Source organism: Aphis gossypii, chromosome 2 (assembly GCF_020184175.1).
Source record: "Aphis gossypii isolate Hap1 chromosome 2, ASM2018417v2, whole genome shotgun sequence".
NCBI classification, from domain to species: domain Eukaryota; kingdom Metazoa; phylum Arthropoda; class Insecta; order Hemiptera; family Aphididae; genus Aphis; species Aphis gossypii.
In genome coordinates, this window is record NC_065531.1 from 5,428,606 (window position 1) to 5,438,535 (window position 9,930).

Consider the following 9,930-nt stretch of genomic DNA (forward strand, 5'->3'; position numbering starts at 1 on the left):
ATAATGATAAAGGAACTTGAAATGTGATTAATCCGCTTAATGTGTTTTCAAATAAAGTTATTTGTATACTATATAGTATATTATATATTATAAGTTCTATACTATGTACTATTAATTCATACTTTTACTACTACATGTAACGACTACGAAATTTATTATGTGTTACACTATTTTTATCAAATATAATTTTATAAAGTAAATTTTAACATATAATTACATTTTATTAAGATATATTTTTGGTTATATTTAATAATTTCATTAATTTAATTTTGTAAGCTCACAAATTATATACATAAACTATAGAAAATCTGCATGATTTCCTCTTAACTCATTACTTTTAATAACTTCCATTTCATTTTTAACATCTTAAATTTCAAAGTTATTTATCTATTTTAATATGTTAAAAATTCTTTGAAATTGTCTTAGTCCAACTAGTTACAAAAAAACTTCCAAACAAGATTATATTGCAAATGATAAAAACGAAGCAAAATATCTTATGACTAATTAAATTTAAAATTTCTATTTAATAGGTAACCATTTTCAGTGTCTTCAATCAAGATTGAATAATGAATACTTATTTTTACAATATATAATTTTTTATTAGTATAACAAAACATGATTTTTCGACTTAAATTATTTATTTTAATAAAACTAGACTAAAATTAAGTAAATAAAGAATCTAAACTTAAACGATGTTCAGTTTTCTCTATTGATATGTTCGAAATATTATATTATTTCACGCATCTAATTAATTATTACTAATTTATTTTTATTGACTATACTTAAATGCAATGTCAATCATTTTATATTTTATATTTTTCATGTTTATACTAAATATCATAACTTAGAACTTTAAAGTTTAAAATTTTGACATATCCATACATTATTTTTTAGATTGTAGTCTATACAATGAGTGTATGTGCAACGAGCTGTTAGACTTTTATTGCCATTTTCACACGGTTTTTTTTTCATTTGTAAAGAATAAATACTGCAATACCTAACAAACAAACAAAAAAACAGAATAAAAAAAATATTAAATCTTTTCCATGATCTGTATTTTTCACCCTACAAAACACATATTAGCTTAAGGAAGATATATGTCTATGACGGAAAAAGTTGGCACGTGGAGACATAGTATCACCCAGAACATACCTTATCGATAATTCAACCACAAGATGTAATTTTTAACAACCATTAGTTTACGTTTTCTTATCAAGTTAAACTAAATGGCTTTTGATAATTTAAAATGTAATAAATATTTTATTGTCTTATAGAAGTAAATAACTCACTAACAAAATATTCGAAGTACCTAATTTTGAACCAAACAATGAAAACATTAAATTCAAATAATATAATAAGTATTGAACTAGACTATGTGAAAAATAATATTTTTTTAATGGTACAGATACTATCAACATTATGTTGACCAAAATTTTTATTAAAAATGTTTACAAAAACAATAGAAATAAAGTATTATATTTTATGATATTGTGGGTTATTTAAATATATAAGAAATATAGAATATCTTTTGTTATTACGAGTAGTTAAATAAAAAATGTATAAAATATTCTTCGTTTAAACAACAAATAAGTGCAAAATTAAAATTAAATATATTGTTTAGAACAAAGATAGAATTTTTACCGCTAAACTTATGAATGTAGTTTAAAAAAACTAAAGACTCAGATTTTAAAATATATACACAAATCAAACGTAAATTAAAAAATATGTTGAAAAAATATAAAGAAAATAGTTGTAGATCTAATTTGTATGTATCACGGACAATTTGTATAACGTGGATGTAAAGTACTTAAGAAGTTTTACATTTGAAATCCCAAAGGAAATAAACACGAAGAAAATAACTCTCTCCCCTGCTGAGCTCTCGACTATATCATATTTCAAAATCTTTTGTGACAGGTTATATGACCATCTGCCAAAACCATGTATTTAAATCGTATTTTGGTATAAAACAACCTGAATCAATTACAACTAAATTACATAAGCCATTTTGGTTATTTATTATAAGATACACTTGTGCTGGAATGATAATTTTTCGTAAAAATATTTAAAGTTCTTACGAAATAAAATCTGAATAAGAAAAATAAAAAAAATACTATTATATAAACCTATTATAACAAAGAAAATAAAAAAACAACCAAAAACTTCTATTTGGTCTTAACGATGTTTGATTGATAATATCTCAATTATTTTTAGTACAGTATTTTGCGGTGTCGAATTACAAATGTTATACTTATTTCCTTTTTAAATGTTTATGATTTTTATTTTAAAGAATGTATTCCATACAGTTATTTATTATTATACAGAAGTAACTAACTAATCTAACAAAACAATTAGGTACATCTAATATTTCAAATATTGTTGGTGTGTATACATACGTTTGATTAAAAATTCGTTTTCATAAACCTCAACATCCACTAAAACAATATTTCGAATTGAAAATATTTCTAAAAGCATTCAATTAGGACTTGCTCGAGTAAATACTACTTAGAATGAAAAATCATTATAATTCCATAGTGAATATTCTCATTAAATATTTTCTTAGAAATAAGTTATAAACACGTAAATTCCTTAAACATATTTTTGTTATGTTACGCAATATAGTAAAATTCATCTCTAATATTATCATCACAATGTAATACTGATAAAAGATTTAACTCACCACGATTTCCTTTTGGGGAAAATTATTTTTTCTTAAATAATTATTAAAAATTGTAATCAACGCATAATATCTACAAGTAATTTATTGTATTAATAACAAAAATAAGTTATAGAAAAAAAGATAAATATTGGATTCCAATACACTTTGAAAAATTGTTTAAAACCTTTTAATCTCTGCTTTAACTACTTATTTATTTTATTTGTAAAATAATATACCCACAATAATTATAAATACTAACTTCTATACTATTTTATAATCAAAAATTAAATACACGTATAAAATAAACATTTAATGTTCATTTTCACCTGATTCCTTTTTGTCATTTCAATGTTATAACTTTAATTTTTGCTGGGTTTTATCACTGTATGGTATCCCTCTGTATGTTCAAGTTTACTTATTATGCCTTGTAGCATAGATTGTAAATATTATTTTAAATAAATAAAAAAAAACTTTCACTTTTGTTATTGAAAAATAATAATTCTTAAAAATATTTAAGTACACTTTAATATTCTTATTAAAATTTAATAACCAAACGATTATCTAGCAACCCAAAATATTAAAAAAATGTCAAATATAATTATGGAGTATAACATTCATTGTACACAATACTGTAATTAAAGTCTAACTTATTATCCTTTTATGTTCTACAAAAATGAATCACTTTGTAGTTACATTTAAAAACTAGACCTATTGTTATTTAATAAATATTTTAAAATCGTCCAATATTTTAATATGAATATATTTTATAATTACCTATTTTAATTCATTAGAATGTATGATCAAAATTTTATAATTAAGACTACATAAACATTTGTTAAAAATATCAGAAATAAGAACCTCTGTTTTAATCGTACGAATATCATAATTTGATAAACCTTTAATTAAACATATTAAAATAAAGAAGCAGCATAATTTGACATAGAAAGGGTTTCAAAATGTTTTTATTTCATATTTTTGTGATTTATCAGATATACTAAGAGCGAGAAAGCTCAAATTTAAAATTAAGTATTGAAATTGATGAATGTTGACTTTTCTAATTTTAACAACACTATAGTATATATTAATTATTTACATATTTTAACGTCAGCTACAAAAACTTATGGTCCTATACGTTTTTCTCTCATCTTACTAAATAACAATCAATTATTTACATACAACTATACAATTTATATTATTATTTTTTATGTATTTAGATATAAATATATGTATATCAAATATTCAGCATAAAAAATTTAAAACTAATAACTTAAAAATAACTAATTACTTTTATTGACTTACTTTTAACTTTTAATAATACTATATTATGTGTTTATTAAATGATATATTTAATTATACATATTAGTATAAGAAACTTTACAGAAAAAATCAAACGCGACAATACCAAGCGTATATAAGCAATAAATATTTTATTACCATTTTTTATCACCAGATTTCAAGAACAACCACTCCAAACAACTAAATGCCATCATCTATATCTTTCTAAATGGTAAAACAATGTCGAAAAAAAGAAAAATTCAAAGAACAGATAGGGTGAATAGCCAGAAAAAGAAATATCAGGCCCTATTGTTTATCCAGGCTATTCGTGTGTGACTGTCCTCTCTTTGCAATAGCATACATATCTAAATGGTAAGCGGAATTCCAGGCCGATACAAATAGTCGTTGGCTTTAAATTACACCCCCATAACTTCTCCACTCCCAACCATGAAAACAAACGCATACGAAATATTCGGTTCGTAAGTATTTGGTGTTTACGGGTCAAAGAGCAGCTGTTCTGATTTATCGCATTAGTTCGTTTAAAACACGCGTCTAACTCATGGAAATAATAAAATTGTGTACCACATTAAAGTTTAAATGTCATCCGAAGTTTCTTTCGGAAATAAAATATGTACAATTCCTACACCATAGATTCCAAGAGACGAAATATGAAAATTTCTAATAAGGATTTTATGCTTTCCATATTTTGTTGTATTAAAGTAAAACAGAAATCATTATATCAACTTTTCACAAAGAATCATATTAAAAAAATAAAATTTTTTAAGAGCTTTAAATAAGTATATTGTCATTCTAATCTAATTGTAAAAATCAAAAATATATTATTAGAGCCTCAAGTTAAAAACAATATAAAATAAAATTAACACAGATCTAAAGGACGATAATAATAATATAATTATTTTTCAATATAAATTTTTGTTATTTAGTTAAAGTTTAAACTAATTAAAAAATTTAAATTCGGTTTCATTTATTGCCAACAAGTCTTAATAGATTTATAAGAAAACTATGATTGTATTAATTTTCATACCATATTGATCTAATATTAACAATAACTGATGAATAATTATATGAAAATTATTCATGTTTTGATTGATTAAGTACTTTTTCAGTATTGTTCATTCATTTAAAATAATAAATTGACTATAAAATATCGTATATTTAATTATATATAATGAATTATAACCATAGTTTATGCACATAGATTTTTTAATTAATAAGCATATATCTGCATATATCTAAATGTATTGAGTGATCACATAACATAAAAACGTATACAAATTGTGTCTCTAAATTCTTAAATTTCATAGTAGTTGACAGAGATAAATAAATGTGTTATTTGGAAAGAAGTATAGGCTTTATTATATAAATTACATGAATATGAAAGAACAGTGGAAAACTTTATACTATGCAATACTCATTTTACTCTCAGGTATTAGACTATATTACAGCAACAAGTGGTAATAGAAAGGTAGTTTTATGACATTTTAGCTCATATTTTTTCATAAGAAAACGTAATGCGACTTTCGAAATGACCAAATAAAATTATTTTATTTTAAAAACTAAATAATATTTTAGGAAAGCAATTAAATGTCTTAGAATTTTCTGTATCTATATATTGCTCATACCAAGTACTTACTATATTGTACCAAAAAGTTTCATACTTATTATTATTTAAAAATATAATTTATTTAAGTAGAATTTAGGTATAATTTATTATAATCACCAACTTAAAATAGATAACAGGACCTTACTACCGATTACTTGTAAAAAAAGTCGAGAGTTATCTAAAATCAATGAAATATTTTAATTTATTTTTTGAGTTATTTGAAGTATTTGATAAAATTTTTTCTTGAATGTAAATGTTAATTCAATAATAATATCATAAACCATAATAGTATTCAAGCAATAAAAAGTTTTTAAATAATTTAAAAATGTATTGATATAAAAATGATGAACAGGGATAAAAGGTTGTAACAAGTTTCACTAGGACATTTATTAAGTTGTCAAGAGGTTAAACATCTCGACTACGCCTCCTTTTAACCACTTTATACCCTTTTGGAACACGTAATTGTAATGAATAGAGAAGCATCAGATCAACTTAGATTTAAAATGTCTTTCAGCTTATTTTCAAAACATAAATTTGTATCATTCCATATAATTGTTCATTTTTAACAACCTACAATAGAGTTAAAATATTATATTTTATTTTTTCATTGCTTATATGATTTTTTCAGATAGTTTATTTTTGTATATAGCTCTATATCTAAGGTCAACAAAAACATATACGGTACAATTCAAAATCCCATTTATTCATCTAATCTAGATTGAATGCTAAATAAATTATCATAATTGCAAGCCAAATACTATACTACTAAAAAGTCTTTTCAATGAAATTTTACAGTAAAACAAGACTAAACATTTTTGATAAATCAATTGTTTGAAAAGGTTAATGCTGAAGCATTCAAGAGTTAAGAGTTAATAATTTCATTGTTTTAAAATCTTATACCCAGATAAGTGACAAACATAAGGTGTTTGTTTATGAAACAAAATATATTTTTTTCTACAAACGATATATTTATTAATTATTACTATACAATTTTAACATTTAAGTAAATATCATATTTATTTATTTAAGTATAATATTATTATATTTATAATCTATCAGCTATTTTTTTTGGAATATTGTCAAAATCAATACATAAATGATATGCGCAAATAATAAATTTATTGTGATCATATACCTAGTGGCTATCTCAATGGTTTTAAAAACTTCTATTGTTTTTAATGTGAAATATAAATTCACTTGTAAATGTAACGGTATCGAGATAAATTCAATATTGAACAGGCATTCATGCGTAACATTTTCATTGATTCCTATTTTACACACTATTAGCGATTTCCCAATCCGCAATTAAATAGTTCCTCGAAAGCTTTATACTGCAGTACACCGCGTATTCGTCTGTGTCACACTAAGTTCACTGCAGACGTGTATTACCGATACTTTTATTTCTGCCTCATCGAGTTCGTATCTATAAAACGTTCACTCTTTTTCTTTATAAGTCCCAGTCCGGGCTTAAACCATAATCGTAGTACATTATTATAAGTGAAGTTGTCTATAATATTATAGTTTTAAGCGAAACGTATATAATATATATATTATACTTTCATAAGCAATTTTGTCGATGTTATATTTATACTACAGTGGCAGAGGCAACGGTGGTGATTGATGATAAAACAATATTATTCAATTGAGATAAAACATTATAGAAGAATTTTTTTTTATGTATCATAATATGAACCATATTTTCACCATTGGAAATTACCACTTTTCAAAAGTTTAATAAATTAAATCATATCTTTAACTGGCCATATAGCACGTGACAATGGAGCTAATTGCATGCGATTTTATATGACAATCATAAGAACAATTGATACGATTGTCCGTTACTCACAGTATACAATGATTTCTAGAACTTAACGATTTCAAAAAGACATCAATTATCGTGATATATATGAGTGTAAGCGTCGCACGGCACGTCGTCCGACTGATTAATGAATCAGCCCGAAGAGTGAGAAAATAAAAGATAAAACCCGGTCGGATGAACAGAGATATCACTGAGACGCCGATTCCTCTTCTACCCGGACAACAATCAAAGCCACAAAGACGACCGGCGAGAGAACGTTACACGGCCATAATAGACGGTGTGATAAAAAATTGTTAAAATTTTAGTCGTCGCGGAATGGGCACGGCGAGATCTACACAGGACGATATACCAGAACCTCGGAATTTCGTGATCTCACGAATTTATTCAGCTCTATTGTCGTATATTATGAATATCATTATACTCACATGTCATCGGAAAACGAAAGTGCTGCTGTACGACGAAGTTATAACAAATGTGCACGTAAACGTTGAAAACGCTAAGACGAACTGATTCGGAAAATCGTAAGTGGAAGGCGGCAATAATAATATATTATGATATAATCGTTTTCAACGGGACGGCACGCAACGCGTCGCGAACGGTGACGGCCGAGACGGAAACGAGTGCGGCGACGGTCGAACGCATAAAACGGTCTGGATGGGAACACGTCGCGTCGCGTTCTCGGGGGCGAACGGCGGCTGGAAGGGGGTGGTCGACGGGCGGTGGGGCGAACGGCGGAAAATTTTTAAAAAAAAAAAACGAAACGAAACGAAACAAAACAAAACCGGAACGGAAAAAAAACCACGTAAACGACGAGATCGCGGACACTGGCGGACTGACGCGATAAACGGACGTGAGCGGAAACGCGTGTGGACACACCGATGGACACGACAGACGGACCGGCCGCCGGCGTACGTGCGCGACTGACTGACACACTGCGTGCGTATTCCGTGGTCGCGGCCGCGGTGGCGGTGCCGGTGGCGGCGGCGTCGTCGTCGTCGTCGACGCCGTCGGCGGTAGCGCATGGCAAGTGGCCGCCCGTATCGACCCCCATCGATTGTGTGCGGCACAGCGTCCGCCGCCGTCACCGCAACAGCGACGGTGGAGGCAACAGCCACGCCGTCGGGTCCGTGTGACCGGAGGACCGCGCGGCGTCTCCGCTGACGGACGGCGACCGATGACCCGACCTTCGCGGCCGGCGGAAGACTCGCCGGGCGGCTAGTTTTGACGCCGAGTCGTTTCCAGCGTAGTCCGATCGCCGACGGTTGATGACGACGACGTGTCCCGAAGATTTGTGCATTCGGCAGAGTCGGCCGCCGCGTCCCGTCCGACGTGCTCCGATCGGCACTTCATTGGCTATAATGACTTCGTCACGGTGTCGGTGATGTGGGTCGCCCGAGGACTTTTCCGACATCGGAACCCGTTTTTCCAAATGGAAATGCGTACGTTTAAATATAACGACTTGTGAGTGACGAGTGAGAGATCCCAAATTTATTTTTCGAACGGCAGCGTTCGCTTTCGTATACATAAGTCTATATTTAGTTGATTTTTTTACGTTGGTTAATTATTAGTGTGAACGAGTATTTCAAAAACTAAACTTACATCTTCGATAAACAGAAAATATCTGGATCATTTAGTTTGTCTGTTTGCTGAATAAAAAAAATCATTAGATTGATTAACAAAGATAAAATTACTAGAATTTCCGGGGTCTTCCGTCAAGAAGTTTAAAAAAAAAACTATTAGTTTGTTTATATTTTATTTAATTATCTATATTTTTTATTATTATTTATAATTATAATAACAAATTATTTTAAAGTAATACATTATTTTTTAACTAAAAATAAAATAAAGGAGTTAATTTTTTTTAAGTCTGTATGAGGCGTCGAAACTCATTACAAATTAATTGACCGGGGATCCAATTATGAACAGATCAACGCTCTAGTAACCACTTTCTACCGAAAAAATAAATAAAGTTGGGATGAGCTCAAAAAAAGGTAAGCAAGTGATTACCAGTCTGCTATACAGTAGGCGTAGAGTGGATTCATGTGATGGATGTATTAAATGTAAATTCAATTATATTATATTATCATTGTAAACAAAAAACAAATCTGAGCGGATACGATCTGTCAGTCTATACACTAAGTATATAATATCATGATATTTTTTTTGATGTTGCTAGTCATTTATTTTAGTCTTGTGATACATTGATTTAATTTTTTACCAGAACATTACATTTATAAATATTAGTTTAGCTTAATAATAAATAATATATTATATTTGATTTAATTTTACTTTTTACTTTTCAGTATATGTCTTAATTAAAAAAGTTGATAACTCGTTCTATGCTTAGAGCACGTACATTTTTACTTGCAAGAATTTTTTTGTTTTATTTTCAACCCTCTTGGATGTTATAAAATTGGCGACCTTTCTGACATTACAGACAAAAATAATACGTATTGTGACAATAAACCCTGAGTAAATTTGTAGTTGTTTTTTTTTTAATGAAAAGTCAAGACGAATGTGCAAAACATGGACTTTTTTATAACAAGACACGATACA

The 9,930-nt window shown here is 28.1% G+C and overlaps 1 protein-coding gene across 1 annotated transcript in view; it reads right to left on the bottom strand.

Moving 5' to 3' along the window:
- Positions 1 to 8,318, bottom strand: part of LOC114129789 (TWiK family of potassium channels protein 7-like) — a 101,430-nt gene extending 93,112 nt beyond the window's left edge. Inside the window, exon 1 of the mRNA XM_027994627.2 lies at positions 7,800 to 8,318. The gene's annotated coding sequence lies outside the window, so the exon portion shown is untranslated. The remainder of the gene's footprint in view (positions 1 to 7,799) is intronic.
- Between the last annotated feature and the right edge of the window lie 1,612 nt (positions 8,319 to 9,930).